Genomic DNA, 15,034 nt, shown 5'->3' with positions numbered 1-15,034 from the left:
AGGGCGCAAAATATCGGCTAAGTTCGGGTAGTAAACACCGACTTTTTATAATTTCAGCGATTTGTATTCACGAATACTCTAAATTTCGTAGTTTTATGAGAATTTTTGTCACGTTGTCGCTTTGTATCAACGTCTCAGCCCTTCTTTATAGGTTGTAAAAATTTCCAGCCATTACTGCATTTAATATGCGCACTGAAAGCACCACGGCCTTAACATTGGCGGTTTATGTGCATTTTACATCCGCATAAAATATCAGAACAACATAAATAAGTAGTCCTGACAGTTTCTCAAATACTGCCAAAGGGGAGCAGATGAGTGAGAAATTTCTTTGATGAAATTATGGCTAAAATTTTGCATAATAAATTGCGATTGAGAGAGAACCAATAATTCGTTAGCCGATTCAAAAATATGTCCACTCACCCTGTATTTTCTTTATATTTGTATCCCCCTTGTGACAGCGTTTCGACAAAGGATCGTCTTTCTTCTCCCAGATGTTTTTGATCACTAATGTTTTGTCGCTTCTTTTTGTTTTTCTCTATAAGTGTGGTCTTTCAAGCAAGCTCCAGTAGCAAATATTCCTTGTAGATTAACTCTTTGTACGTATACTTACAAGTGTATCTCTCCATTCAAGCAAACGGGTAGAAGAATATTCCACTTGAATAATGCCTCTCATTGTTACGCGTGTAATACATCAATTCAGCATACATCAGAGGGGTTTGGAGGAGTTGTAGGGTTTTGTTCTTCGTGCCCTACTTTTCTGCATTGCAACGGGGTGAGAGCGAACAAACCGGACTTGTCTTCAGGTGTTCTGGGTTCCTCTCATCGTGAACTGTGCGTAATTGCGTGGATGAAATGGGCTATTCCAATGCTAATGCCCTTTGTTTGATGAACTATTAACACACAGTTATCGAAGCGTGAACCTCAATTGTCATTTATATGAGATCATTTAAGGGAATTTACATATGTGCCCGAAGAACGCGTAAAAATCCTGTTCTCCCAGTAGAATTGGATTAAATAAATACGTCGATTTTTTGCCCACATAATTTCATCCGAAGCAATTCCAAGCAAAAAAGCCATTGCAGGAAAGCAATTTCATCCCAATTTAATTTCAAGCGAACAAGTAGTGCGGCCATTAGCATTGTCCCATGAGAAGCTCTCTGTTGTGTACAGTTGCTGTCTTAACCGCACATTTATTTGTGCTAATATCAACATGCAATTACAAACAACCCTCAGAAGTGGTAAAAATAACCACAGCAATCACAGAGCGACTGAAAAACGATACGAGAAAATCTTCATTAGAATTAATGATTACTATGTGCTGCAAATCGTATATCTTACTTATAAACCTGGATTAGGCTATTTGATTAATGGAAATAATAAACTCCACAGCGAAACACTGGATTTAGTTAAACGAGTAATAATGATCGTGACAGTTAAATTAAAAGTTAAGGAAGTTAAGCTTACTTTTAAAAGAAAATTGTACTTTCCATATATCTTAGTTTATTTATCCATCAAAACAGCGATCTTCAAATATTAAAAAGTAATTGCATTTTCTTGGGTTTTTGTGTTTCAACTTTTATAAACGTGCTTTAATTTTCAGGTTAAATTAGTTTTACAATGTAAACCTTCGTTAACATTAAATTGGGCTTATCCTTTTCCATCGCCCCGTAGTTTAAATATAAATAAGACTATCGGATCAAAATTGCTTGAATTATAAATTTGAATAAAATGATGATTTTGGAATTTTTTAAAATTTTATTGCTATCGGATCAAAATTACCTAAATTTCAAGTTTTAATAAAATTAGACAATTTTCAATTTACTCTTAAAACTTCAAAAATTACAGATTTAATGATAAATAATAATAAATAATAAATAAATAAAATAATAAATAATAAAAATTTCAGAGTTTGAAAGTTTTGGAAATATGTATTTAAAAAGTTAAGAACCTTAAAATCAGTGGTCTGCAGATTTACTTCAATTCCCTAATCCTAGATTCTCACATTAATTCACAAAGTTTTTTTGATTAAATTCTAGAATTAGAGTATTCTAAAAGATTTCTAAGAGTCTAGCTTCAAAATGTCTTAGATTTCAGATATTTTATCTACATAACTAGTTTTTGGTCATTCCGATCATTATAATTTATTTTTAAACTTTGGAATACAAATCGTAGAAAAAAGTTATGTACAAAAATAAACAAACCCGTTTTTTCATCACAAAATTATACAAAAATCTGTCTCAATTGTTTTTCCGCATTATAGCAAATGTAATAAATGTGTGGCACAATACTAAAAGGGGTTATCTTTGTTAAACTGCTATTGTTCTGAAGCTGTGATCCGTCGTACCCTATAGTGAAATTAGAATACTGCAGTAGACAACGAGAGATTCATAGAAGAAAATTATAGTTCCGTTCGACTTGGCTCAGCACCCTGAGTTTCTCGTTTTCGCCGACTTTTATGGGTATTTGCCGTCTAAATATGCTAACTAGCAGGAAGTCGAGGGTGGTGTGGATATCCATAACACAGATTTGCTTCGGTGAAAAGTAAACAACCAGGGCATAAAACCAATAATGAATAGAGAACATTTAACGAGGAAGTCGAGAAAGTCATCCAAGTGTGCAAATTTTGATGAAATACTTCAGCGAGCGAGTTTCAAGTCCTTAAGTATGCACGCTACATTTGCTTAAGAAGAGCCAAGGTGGACTCGCATGGTTGCCTTTAACTCCATGCATGCTTACTCCCCTTGTTGCCACAAGCACCACAGCATCTATTATAACCAAGCAACCCCAATTGCAGAAAAACGGCAGGCTATTATCGATTGGATCTCAGAAATTTTAACTTCCTACGTGAATTTGAACAGGTTGTTAAAACCAGAAGAATAAGCAACTCGAGCTTATCGAACTTAATCCGTCTAACGAATTTTCAATTTCGTTAAACGCAAAGTTTCCTGCAGAATACTATATCAAGGGATTAGTTAAATTAATTTTATTTTCTTGTGTAAATGGGGATGTGTTGTTATGGTAACCAGGCTGCGTTCCTCCGGACAAACTTCGGACAATGGGAATCTCAAGACCGTAGCAGATGAAATGAGACAATCGGTAATTGACCAACTGGAGAGCATTCTGATGAGATCCGACGTCTGGGTAAATTTAACTTATTCTAAAGGTACACTAAAACAAAAACCGATTTTTAATTAGAGGGAAAAAAGGAGAATCTCTGCAGGCACGGCTGATTTATCGTGATTTCTTACTAAGGTAAAGTCCTCAAATATTAACTAAAAATGATCGTAGAAATTCCGAGAAAAATTTTACGCGTCGTGAAAGAGTAAAAATATTAGCTATAGTGTATCTTTATAACTTACAACAATTTTGAGTGTACATATGAAAGTTTATAAATTTATGTGAAGCGAAACGAGCGTTCTACAAGCACAGGGATGAATTTTAATCAGGAATGACGGCTTAGGCGCCGAGCTTAACGCATCTCGCCGCCAAACTACCCGCAATAAGTGATAATCTGTTTTTAATGAGCGACAGGATCATTTTACGCATGTTAATGTACGCGTTCTGTTTAAAATAGAAACCACCAATTTGTCTCGGTCTCAAGGTGAAACTTGAAATGCTTGCAAGAGAAGTTTTAATTTCTCTCTCGGAAAGTTTTATGCCAACTTTCGAAACAACGTTCGCAGATGTAATTAAATATTTAAATAACTAGATTTAATGGATTTCAGACTTGATTTAGCCGTTTGTTAAGTGATCATTAAAAAGTTTGCGTTAATAATAATTACAGCACGGTACGACTATGAGTCACTTAACTGAGTAGAAGAACCTACCAATTTACAGGTGAAATTGGGTGGGAATATTTCGTGTACAAATTCAAGGAAGTGTATGAATTATGGTGGAGGCGCCGGGTGACAAAAACCGCAAATTCTTCTCTCTTAATTTAATAATGTAATTCGCTTGTGAAGAAGTGAATTTTTGCCACTCAACCGATAGTGGCTGTATTCGTGCGTTAATTTGCAATTTAAATTTACCTGTTATAAAGTTTTGCGTTTAAACCTGATAAATTCTCTTCTGAGTTTTGCAGGGAGCTGAGAAACCGTATTAAAGTTTTTTGTTAGAAGCAGTTTTAAACTTGATCCACACCCAGAATACAGTCAAGTCTGCGGTTTAGGACAGAAACTCCCATTCATTACTTATTGATGAGAATCGAAATTTTCTACTTTTTCGTTTCTTTTCGAGCGCAGGTCAACAGCAAACAAACTGTCGAACATAAAACTTCGCGATGCAGACTTCGGTGAACGGATATTCCGCCGGTTTTATTTGAATGGACTTTTTGTTGAATGGGTAAAATATTAAAAATTAAAAAAGATGGAAGAATTTTGTTCAGACTGGAAACAAATTCGAGAATAGTTGCTGCATTTTTTGTGTCACTTTGAATTGAGAAATTTTATTTGTTTCAGACTGACTTCCATTAGCAAATGCAGCTCTTGAATAAAGATCAGAATTTGAATACAAAAGTTGGCACTTACCCTGACTTAATCGGATAGCCTTCACATTGTTGTTGAGCTAATGGGGTCCGAATTGAGATAATTTCGATTCTCGGTCTGTAGTTTCAGGGTTTATACGGATGGGGACAATTAGGAGTGACATTCTGGATGGGAGGTCATCTCCACGGCCTCAAGGGACGTCCCGCTGAAGAACTGAATTCAATCAGGTGGGCTTTCGCGCTGACGCTTTTGATCTGCATCGTATTACGTTTTTGTGCTTATTTTTATCCTTGTGTACTTGTACGTCCCTCGTAGGCTTAAGCCCTATTATCCTTTATTAGAACTCTGCGTATTATGTTTAGTGGATATAAATAAGCAAGCTCGTTATTGTAACTAGCAGACCGCACCAACGTCCTGAAGGTAGTCCTGAAATTCGATACGGTATATTCATCGGTGCAACAATGAAAACTGTCATGTAATTGGTCGTTAGAATCGCGAGTTGCTTGTTTACAGACGAAGTTCTCTTTTTATCGGCGCTCGCTTTCAAACTTCGAGCATTGACATCGCCAACAATGGCCCGAAAGCAATAATAAATTTTGCCTTCGCAACGAAAAGCAATAAGCAAACACGTTAATTGCAAGTGCTCCAATATAACTAGAAATGGAAAAATATTTTTTACTTTTAATGCTTCCGTCAAAATAAATGCATTTTTTATACTCGTACGAGTGGAATCGGATTTGCAGGTTACGAAAAGCTTATTTGTTTTATGATCTACGTATTAAACATGACATGGTTGAAATCGGTGTACCGACGGCATTCCAGAACACGTGTTTGTCGCCTGAAATTAAATCCAAATGTCGCAAAGTGTTGCAAAGTCGACAGTGCGGTAATAAATTTGAAATTTATGCAGCATAAACTTGGTCGAAGCGACTGCCAATATTACTCATAACAGTTGCATACTGTTCGACATAAAACTTCGATAAAAAACAGTTTTAATACTTTTTTTACACTGCATCGATAAAACTTATACGCTTATAAAACAACATTTTATATCCTTTGTATTCACGCATCTTTGATTTTATAGAGATCAGAAATGTGGTAAAAATGTAGATCAGGATCCTTTCCTTGATAATCAGTGATGCATGGTTTCGGGTGAATGCGAATACACACCACCGGTTCCTGAAAGCTTTGCGCCCCTCGATGACAACATCCTCATTATGTTCATTACAATTCTTTCACGGTCCGTCGTAAATTCCCTGAACCTGCCGAGAGATTATGTAACGTATGAATATCATATCTAATATCTGCCCTCGGGTTCGGTTACGCAACAATGGAGAGATTAGTCTGAGGCTGTCGTGATATTTTTTATGTGCACGATTGTTTGCAGAATTCGTTACGTTTTATAGAGGGTGCTTGTAACATGTTTCTGTTTGATATTCAAGGCCCTTTATGGCGTGCACTTTTACGTAACTGGAATGACGTGAAATTAGCTCAATAAAATTCAATCGTTTTGTTCGAGAAAGGGCCGCTAAAATCGGCTTTGTCTGCTGCATTTCAAGCGATCAGCATATTTTGTGTAATTGACATGTTTTTCAATCGATGAGGTGTGATGCATGATTCGTCAGAATATAATTTTCAAGAATCCCAACGTAGTTTTTTCCGATCTCTCTACTGAAGCCCCTTGAATTTAATTTAAGCTCCCTGAGGAATTTGCTCGTATGAGGAATAATAATAATTACAGGCTGATGCTGCTTCCCCGAAATTAATAGCGAAACAATAGACATGTAGAAATCCTTTCAGGAATTCCTCGCATTCAACAATCTGTCGTTGAAGAGAGCTCAACGTTCTGGTAATCCGCACATCATTGTTTCAAATATTCAGATCGATTGCTGTACTACATTAGATTCCGGACCTGCTTATGTACGGCGTGGTGCGTTTCCGGACTCTCACGCTTCAATGCGTTCCCCGGAATAGAAACTTATTTTCTATAAATTATAAGGACGACACAAAATATCGGTAATAAATTCAGTTTAGCATCGCATGAATAAAACACCTATTGAAGGTGACAAGACGTCAAAGCTCAGCGAAAGAAAGCTCTAGAAATGGAGTTAGGACTGTGTTAAATGGATGTCTACTTTATGCGAAATGAGACGCTGAATTTGGTTGGAAATATCCTTCTTTCTTATTTAAATGAGATCTCATTTTTTATTTTTGCTAAAATTTATCAAGATGTTCGGTTAGATTTGAGTCGGTGATGGGGCGATGAAGCTTGAGACATCGTGTGTCAAAACTTTCACCGGAAAGCTCGTTCATTTTGATAGCTGAGCTAACTCGAGACGAAGTTCTATTGTTCCAAGTTTTCATAGACGAAACTTTTATTTTTCGTACTACTTTTAAACAATCCTTAATTTAGTGTTAGATTGATTACCAGAGAGGTCAAACAAAAACACATTATGTAAACTTAATTTTTATTGAGCCTCTTTGTTAAACTCGAATTTTTTAATATTTTGGGAAGCAGCACTTACAAAACTTGTGATTTCAAACTTAATTAACAAACACAATAAAACTCGTAGTCTCGAATGTTTTTATTCCCAACCGACGACCTCATAATTTTTATCATTATTACGTCTCTGCTCCAACTTTGCTTAATGGATATTAAATGCACCTTATAATTACACAACGAAAGTTCTTCAGCTTCCCTTTCTTCCTTGTTAAGTTGGGATTTGCAGACAATTAAGATCTGTGGAAGTGTGTCTTCCGCAGAACGACAATCTCGTAATGCGCAAATGAGTGCGTGATGTGCCCGATATAACTGGAGTGCCGCTGACGTCCACAGCCTTACTAATTGTAGGACGTGCCTTTGACACTTCTTGGAGAGCGTCATCAAACCCATTAAAATCACAGTCGCGGGATCTCACCACACTTGACGCGATTTAACCGCGTTCAAAAGCAAAAAAAGGAAATTTTAACAGATTTGTCTGTGGAATTTATTGGAAGTGGATAGAACACGCTGCACGGACGAGAGACATCCTTTTTTAACTATTCACAACTCAGTCGGCGAAAAATAAATCACTTCCAGAGGTAGTGAGGTCATTTTCGGGGGAGCAAAAAAATGAATGCGTGGCGAAAAAAGTTTATAAATCTATTAAAAGCGACAGGGCGCAGGCAGATGTCTTAATAAATATAGTAATATGTTTAGGAGTGGTTATTTTGAATGTGACTTCAGACGTTGTTAAATTTACCTACTCTGAAATTTATTAACCGAATCAACTGCTGCCAGTCTTGAAAGAGGCTCATAATCATCTTTGCTGTTTTATTGATGGAGCAGCGACATTTTCACGTTACGAAACTCGCCATTTCCTGAATTTTTATTAGCGTTGCAACTATAGCACGGTTAGTATCTCATAAAACGCGAAGACAAACGAGCAATTAAATCAGGACAAGAAGTAGTAAAGGGAACGGAAACGGTGGACGTCCAGTGGCAATAACATCCCTCGTCGTCATGTCAAAGCCACTCTAATGCTCTTTATAATCTTGCCCATATGAATACCACACAATTTTTCTACATCAACAATATTAATAATAACGAAAGAATGCTTCAAGAATAACGGATAACTTTCATAGGAAAATGACAGAAACAATAAAAGAGGTCACATGTCGTTCTTTCCATGACATTTATAACTACAACTAATGCTCCGCCTGACATGTTGCGCTTTGTTCTTTGTCCCTGTTCGTCATGCGGTTCAATCAAGGGACCCTGTGACGGAACAATACGGATAACGATGATTGTCGGTCTTCGAGAGCTCTCGAGAGTAATGGAACATTTTCTTGAAGCGTTAATGACCCCCTTCTGGCCCCAAATCGAATCTGTCAAACTTGCACAGTCATATCAGGTGATTTTCTTTAATACTGCGGTGGATATCGAGAAAATTTATCGACTTGATGGCAGCACTTCAGTTCTTCCGCGTAATTTGAGAGGACAATTTCATTACTCAACCAGGTTTCGGGCTTTTTTGAAGATTGCAATAAAGTCAGGATGTAGATAAAATTTTGAACAAACCAAAGTTTTCCCTTAAAATTTGCTCGGCATTAGGCGAATGAGAACGCTGCGAGTCATCAACGGAATAAAAAGACGGCATACCACTCGTGTTTATCTAAGCCTGAGCAGAAGCAAATAATCATCTCATAATTACAGGAATGGTCCACGCCGACTGCTGCGGTTCCGGAAAGCTCAATTACTTAACCGATGACCGTCTGCTATTTACCCACCTCTTCTTACATTCTCTCATCGCCCGATATTTATTTTAGCCGCAATCTTCGTCCCGTTCTTTAAACAAACAACTCCAACGAACGCTTTTAGTGGTTCTAACCCTCATCCATATAAATCTTTGTACGGGACCTATAATTGAGATATTAAGATAGTACCCGAGAGTGCACGTGGCGTTCATAAAACGTTGATATATTCTGAACAACGTTACGATATCAAAGCTCGAGACGTAACACAATAATTCAAACGTCTTTTATATCGCTAGTTATCCAAAATGATGAAAGAATATTTCATGGAATTCTTTGTCTTTGTAGACAATGCATTAGCATTTATAACTAAAGCTGAAACACTTCCGATACTATGAAATATTTATGATGAATTCCGTGCGCTTCATTTCACATACGCTCCCGTTTTTTGTTTTACAAACGAAATTATTCAAAGTTTTTAATCCCCTTAGTTTTGTACGTTTGATATGTATGCCGATTCTACCTGTCGATAAAATTTCATGAATAATGAATACATTTTTCAAATTTTGTTCAAACAGTGATAAATTATTCCGTTGCTTCAACAAAGCTGGAAAAGTGCACTAAATTATTTGAATTATGATTAATGTAGAAATTATGTGCATCTGTATCTACCAAAATTATTACAAAATTAAAGTGCGGAAGCGTGCATTCATATCATATTCCAGACCGAGAAACATCAAAATTTTTATGCTACATTGAGTCGTTTTAAGCGTCCACCAAAAATTGAAAACAAACATAAATTTAAGGAACTCGCATCATATTTTTGTCTAAAATATTCAAAATTTAAATTTCTCTCCACTATTGTTTTTATCGCTCGAAAGTTTAAATATCCCGAGGCGTCCCGCTCGCGGCGCTGCAACCCGTGTGCCATAATAAAATTTTACGAGTTTTTACTTCTAATCTAAAGTTAATACAGCGAGCGTCCGGTCCAACAGATAGCGTTGCAGAGCCAATGGCGAAGTTAATAGTGAATTACAGTCGCAGCCGCCCCACGAGCCTCGTTACGAGTTTTTAATTCCGCCTCTTTATTACTGGACCAAAAACGCGTTCCGAACAACCATTAATACATGTCATTTTACACGAGGGATCGAGTTACACGTATACGACGAAAAGAGACACCCTATATGGGACCAGGACTAATTTCCGATAAAGACCAGTCACAAAGTCGAATCGAATTTTTCCCTGCGTGGAATTTTGGTTTTTCATCTACATAAATGAGTCCCTATTTCAATAAACGGACGAGATGTGGGGTCGTAAAGAATATTACTTTCAGTGTGCGTTTGCATACATACATTTTTAATATGAGGAGCATTTCGTAAATGATTGATCCATAAAAACACCTCTAAATCTCGCGGAAGGGGAGACAAATTTTCCATCTAGATATTTGTTTTATAATTAGATCGAAAAACATAGTAGAAGTAGGATTCACTCAGATAGTTGTAAGTTCGAGTGGAGTAATAAGTTCTCTGCAATGGAATTAGTACCCGCTTACCAAAGTTGTAAGTTCATAAAAATTTCATCGGTCCAACTCTAACGTGGCGTAGTTGCGAATAAACCCAATTATATTCTAAATTTATTCCAACAGTCAGTTTGCTAATTAACGAAAAACTACAGCAGACATTTGGTTTCGCACATAACCCGTTCTATATTCATATCCGGCTAATTTCGCTTCGACCGTTGTTATATTTTTGAACTTTAATTAAAAGCTACACCGCGAACTAATCCGCGCTTTCCTCTCCTTAAAATCCCGTAAAAACTCGTCTAAATGCAGACTGTGCACCGCTGTATTATACGCCGTCCTTTTTTTCCGGAACCAGTTTGCTAGCAAAAAACCAGACGCGTACCGGAATTAACCGGAGCCGAATTTACAATATCGTGCTCTAATTACTGTCGTTGGCGGTTTATGCTCGTTCGAAATTGTTTCCAGTTTGTTGCCGACTTCTTATCGGATTTTAATTCGTAATAAAGGGATTAGGAGATCAAGTCTGAGTTGGAGTCGGTTTTTTACAGCGCCATTAAGAAGGATTTGAACTTGCGGACGAGTTCGCGTTTCCAATTAATCCGCGGAATCATCACCGTTCGATGTTTATTTTAGGGGGATTGATTGTAATTTAATGCGAGTCCCAAAGCGACAAAGTCTGACCAGAGTCGAGTAATTGGTAATTGTTTATTCTGGTTGGCGTCAGGCTTAGCTTTCCTTTGTGGCGATCAACTTGCTTCAGGACGACCACTGATCCTCCTTGTAAACCCCTGTTGATTGTCTTATCTTGCTTCCGAGCTCCTTTAAATCCTCGGGCGTTGACAACTTCGCGCCGCTTTCCTCGCTTAATATAGAGATGATGGGAAGTCAAAGGCGGCTCAGATACGACCTATAAATCCGCCAATAACTGCCTTGCCTTTTCAAGTTTTCACGCCTTCGAGCCACCGGAAATAGCTTCCGGCCAACGGTTAGTTCAACGCTATTAGACTACTATTTCTTCTTAAAGCGTAACAAAATGTTCATATTATGATCCACCACATCTCATATAGGAAGTAAGCTGTTGTTTTGCAGTTAAATGTTCATCTTATATTACTAATAAATTAATGTAATGCAATTCAAACCGAAATGTTTATAAAAGTGATAAAAACATGTCGTGTAAATTTAAGCAAACATATTGATAAATGTCAAAATAAAATAGCACTATAAAAAATCATGTACAATTCTCTCGCGGAATCTCATAGCGAAAGCTCGCTCGTTACATCACCGCTCTTTTCTCTGAGGTTTTTTCGGCGCTTGTACAGTAAACAACTATTTAAAGCATCGATGAACATATCCGATGCCGAATTAAAAGAGATTCCGAGTCTTAAGCAAACTTTCCGCCTAAAAACATAGAGAAGCACAGAAAGCAAAGAATAATAAAACGCAATAATTCACCCATCGCTGAACCTCAAAGAAACTCGTTTCAATTAATTTAAAAAAATATTAAACAAAGTCATCGAAAGAATAACAGTATTCCTTTCAGCGAGATAAATCCGTACTTTAATTAGAAAAATCGGCGGAGATTTTCAAAGACTTCTTACTTCGTGTCACGTGAAAATGAAAATTAATTAAACTTTTTTTCGAATCGAGTAATCAAATTCGTGAACCGGAAAGGAGTGCGGTAACATCGGGTACAATGTATAAAATTGTTGCGCACGCATAAATCGTCCACAGACAAAGCAAATTGTAAAATATGAGCTAAATAAGCGTTTAGCTGATAGCCATAATACATCAGAGAGGAGATAGTCGCAATTAGAAATATAAAAGGGTGCCACCCTCAGGGCAGGACCTGAATTACAACATGTAAATAATGCCAAGTTCACACGTGGCGTGTGTGGGAATCCTAGAGAAGATGGTGACGTCACGACGGACATCTGCGTACAAAATAGAAAAATAATAGGAAGGAAACTCTACACTCTTTTATCGCCTCGTCCATTCAACGTTCAACACAAAGCCCGTTTTGATTATTTAATTAAAGTGAGATTTTTTGCTTCAAGACCACATGCTGGGGTACAATAATTGTAAGACATAATAGAACATGGTTTTTCTGGTGTAGGTGTCTTGGATTTTTCTTTTGACTTTTTTCTTTAAAGTCCACCCTTGTACGATAAAGTGTATGAATTAATCAAGTATCAAACAAGCTTTTCTATATAATAGCGTGAGTTCTCATACAATAGCTTGTCATAATGGGGACCGTAATAATACGAAACAAATCGGAAGGAAATATGACGAAAACGAAAGATAATGGGGGTTTCGTGAAAAGAAATGGGACAATGCACCCGCGGCCCCGGGCTACTAGCTCGTATTAAGAGAACCGACTTTTTGCAAGACTGCTTGATGAGGTTTCCCTGAGAATGACAGTTGTTTATACGGAGATGTGTCCGACGAAATACAAAATAATTAAAATGAAGAGAAAAAACTTTTAATGGAATAATTCTTATTCTAGCTACAAACGTTCCTTGCAGACGACTAGTCTGCGAATATCTTTGAATCAAAAGTAGATTTATTGCAAAAATCAAGTTCCGACCGATAATCTCCTCCTTACTCGTATAATAGTGTCATGTTTTATTATCCCTAAGAAACGAGATATTTTGTTGGCAATAAAATTTTATCTCCAACCCCGAACGTGCAATTAAAACAAAAGAACAAGCTTTCGGCAAAATAATAATCTCCAATTAGCGAAGGGCACAAAATACTGGACCTAATCCTATTTAAAAACAAACCGCAGCAAACTTTTATAATAATTTAAGCTTTGCATCCTTATTAGGGCAATTATAATACTCCACCTCGTTCCGAAAGAGCACTCATTATTATCGTGGGATTTCAACTGCCTAAAAGAAATAAAAGACATATTTACCGAAGAAAAGCGAGATGTGTGGGGGATTTCAGCTTGTTAGAATTAGCATGAAATCCATTTACATTAATTTCAGAGTGATATTAGTTTGTTTAAGTTTGTAAATTCATAATGGGGAAACGCATTGACGGAAGGGTTGTAGTAGTGACGTGCGGTTCCAAGTCAGCCATTGTGTCTTAGATCCCAAATCGATTAGTTTAATAATAAGTGTTTGAAGGGGCATGTTATTAAACAAGGGACATTTCGCTTCATCAGCTCATTTATTAGTTATTACGGGGGTTGTTGGGGATAAGACGACGCACTAAGTGGTTACACAACAGTTGTTTTCAAAAACGATTACCGAAACCATGAATATGAAATTCGGGGCTTTCGAATCGACGTAAATCTCGTCGGTCATCAATTAGAGAAATGTCCGCTCTATGTAGCTACTTTTTCAATAAAGTTCAACGAAAGTCCAGACTAATCCTGTTGCAACTCATCAATAATGATCGGTGCTAAAAGCATTGGCGTAAATCGGTTTAGTTTTATGCAATATTTATTTGATTTGATGAGGTCATTCAGTGACCCTTTCAAAATAGGAATCTCGGACACAAAAGGGCTTTCACTGGTGATGAAGGGCTTCTCTCTAATTTACAATAGGATTTCAGTAGGTAATTAGCGACGGACAGCGGAAGCAATTACCTAATACCTAGAGCATGCATCTTCCAACTGGTGAATTGCTCTCGACGAAGAAAAACTGTCCATCCACGTCCAGCAGATCTGTTCTGCGAATTGTGGATTTCCGGGAAAAGGTCGAGAGGGAAACTTGTTGAAAGGGGCTATTTAATCTATACGGATTGCCTATCTAAGACCTAAGTACAAACGAGTTTCTAATTTGCGAACTCACTCGGATAATTTGAAAGCAATTCTGTGTTGGGCATTTACTCGGTTTCCGATGGGAGAGTAGCCTACCGATTCCCTAATTATAACGAATGTTACCACACGATGATGAATACTCTAAAATCGGTTCAATTCGGAATCTATTCAACTCCACCAGTAATATGAGTATGCGAAAAGAGGGTTCCGGCTAAAACGCTGAAACCAACGAACATCACTCATGTAGATTAAAACCTCTCTCGAAGTCGGTCAGAACCTGATGTCTAATAGTCACGTGGAGCGAACGCACCACCTTCATTTGCATACAATACAAATTATGGAATCATCGGTTCAATTTGGTGGGGAACAATGGAAAGCTGGCCCTCGGATTCGAAGCGCCTCTTCAATCGAGAGTCTGTGCTGACTTTTCAGGGAACTCAAAAGCTGATTAGCGAACGGAAATTGCTTTTTTATACCTATTGAAAATTGGAGAATGTTCAATGCAGATTAAGAGGCAATGTTAATGTTAGTTGCAAACTGCTTAAAATTTATAGTAGCAGTACTAAGTGGTACTTTAATGAAAATAAATATGAAGCCAAAGCATATGTATCTACTTGCTTAACAAATTTATTAGTTTAATCTTAAAGAAGCCACACATTGAATACATATTATTATTATTTATCAGTTAATAAGAAAAAATATCATACTTAAAAAATGGTGGATGCGCTAAGTAAAAAAATTTAAATTACTAATTTTCCAGAAATTGTAATTGATCTTCATATCAATGTAATGGTAGAAAACGTATTGTTTTAGCCAAACAAATGTCCACATAAATGTAATTAATCTGTTTCTAATTATACAAGCAGTATAATTCAACTGCGCTCTCTGAAACTGTTTGATTGTCTGAATACACAACTGTGTTTAGACTAACAAAACAGAATGCAACAGCTTGAAAATTTATGTAGAAGAACCAGGTTTTTGGAATCTACTTTTAAACACTGGCAAATAGAATCTAGACATTTTGGCAAA

This window comes from Gnatocerus cornutus, chromosome 6 (genome assembly GCF_029298725.1).
Source record: "Gnatocerus cornutus isolate USDA-ARS CGAHR chromosome 6, icGnaCorn1.1, whole genome shotgun sequence".
In the NCBI taxonomy this organism is placed as follows: Eukaryota; Metazoa; Arthropoda; class Insecta; order Coleoptera; family Tenebrionidae; genus Gnatocerus; species Gnatocerus cornutus.
Note: the sequence above shows the minus strand (reverse complement) of the source record.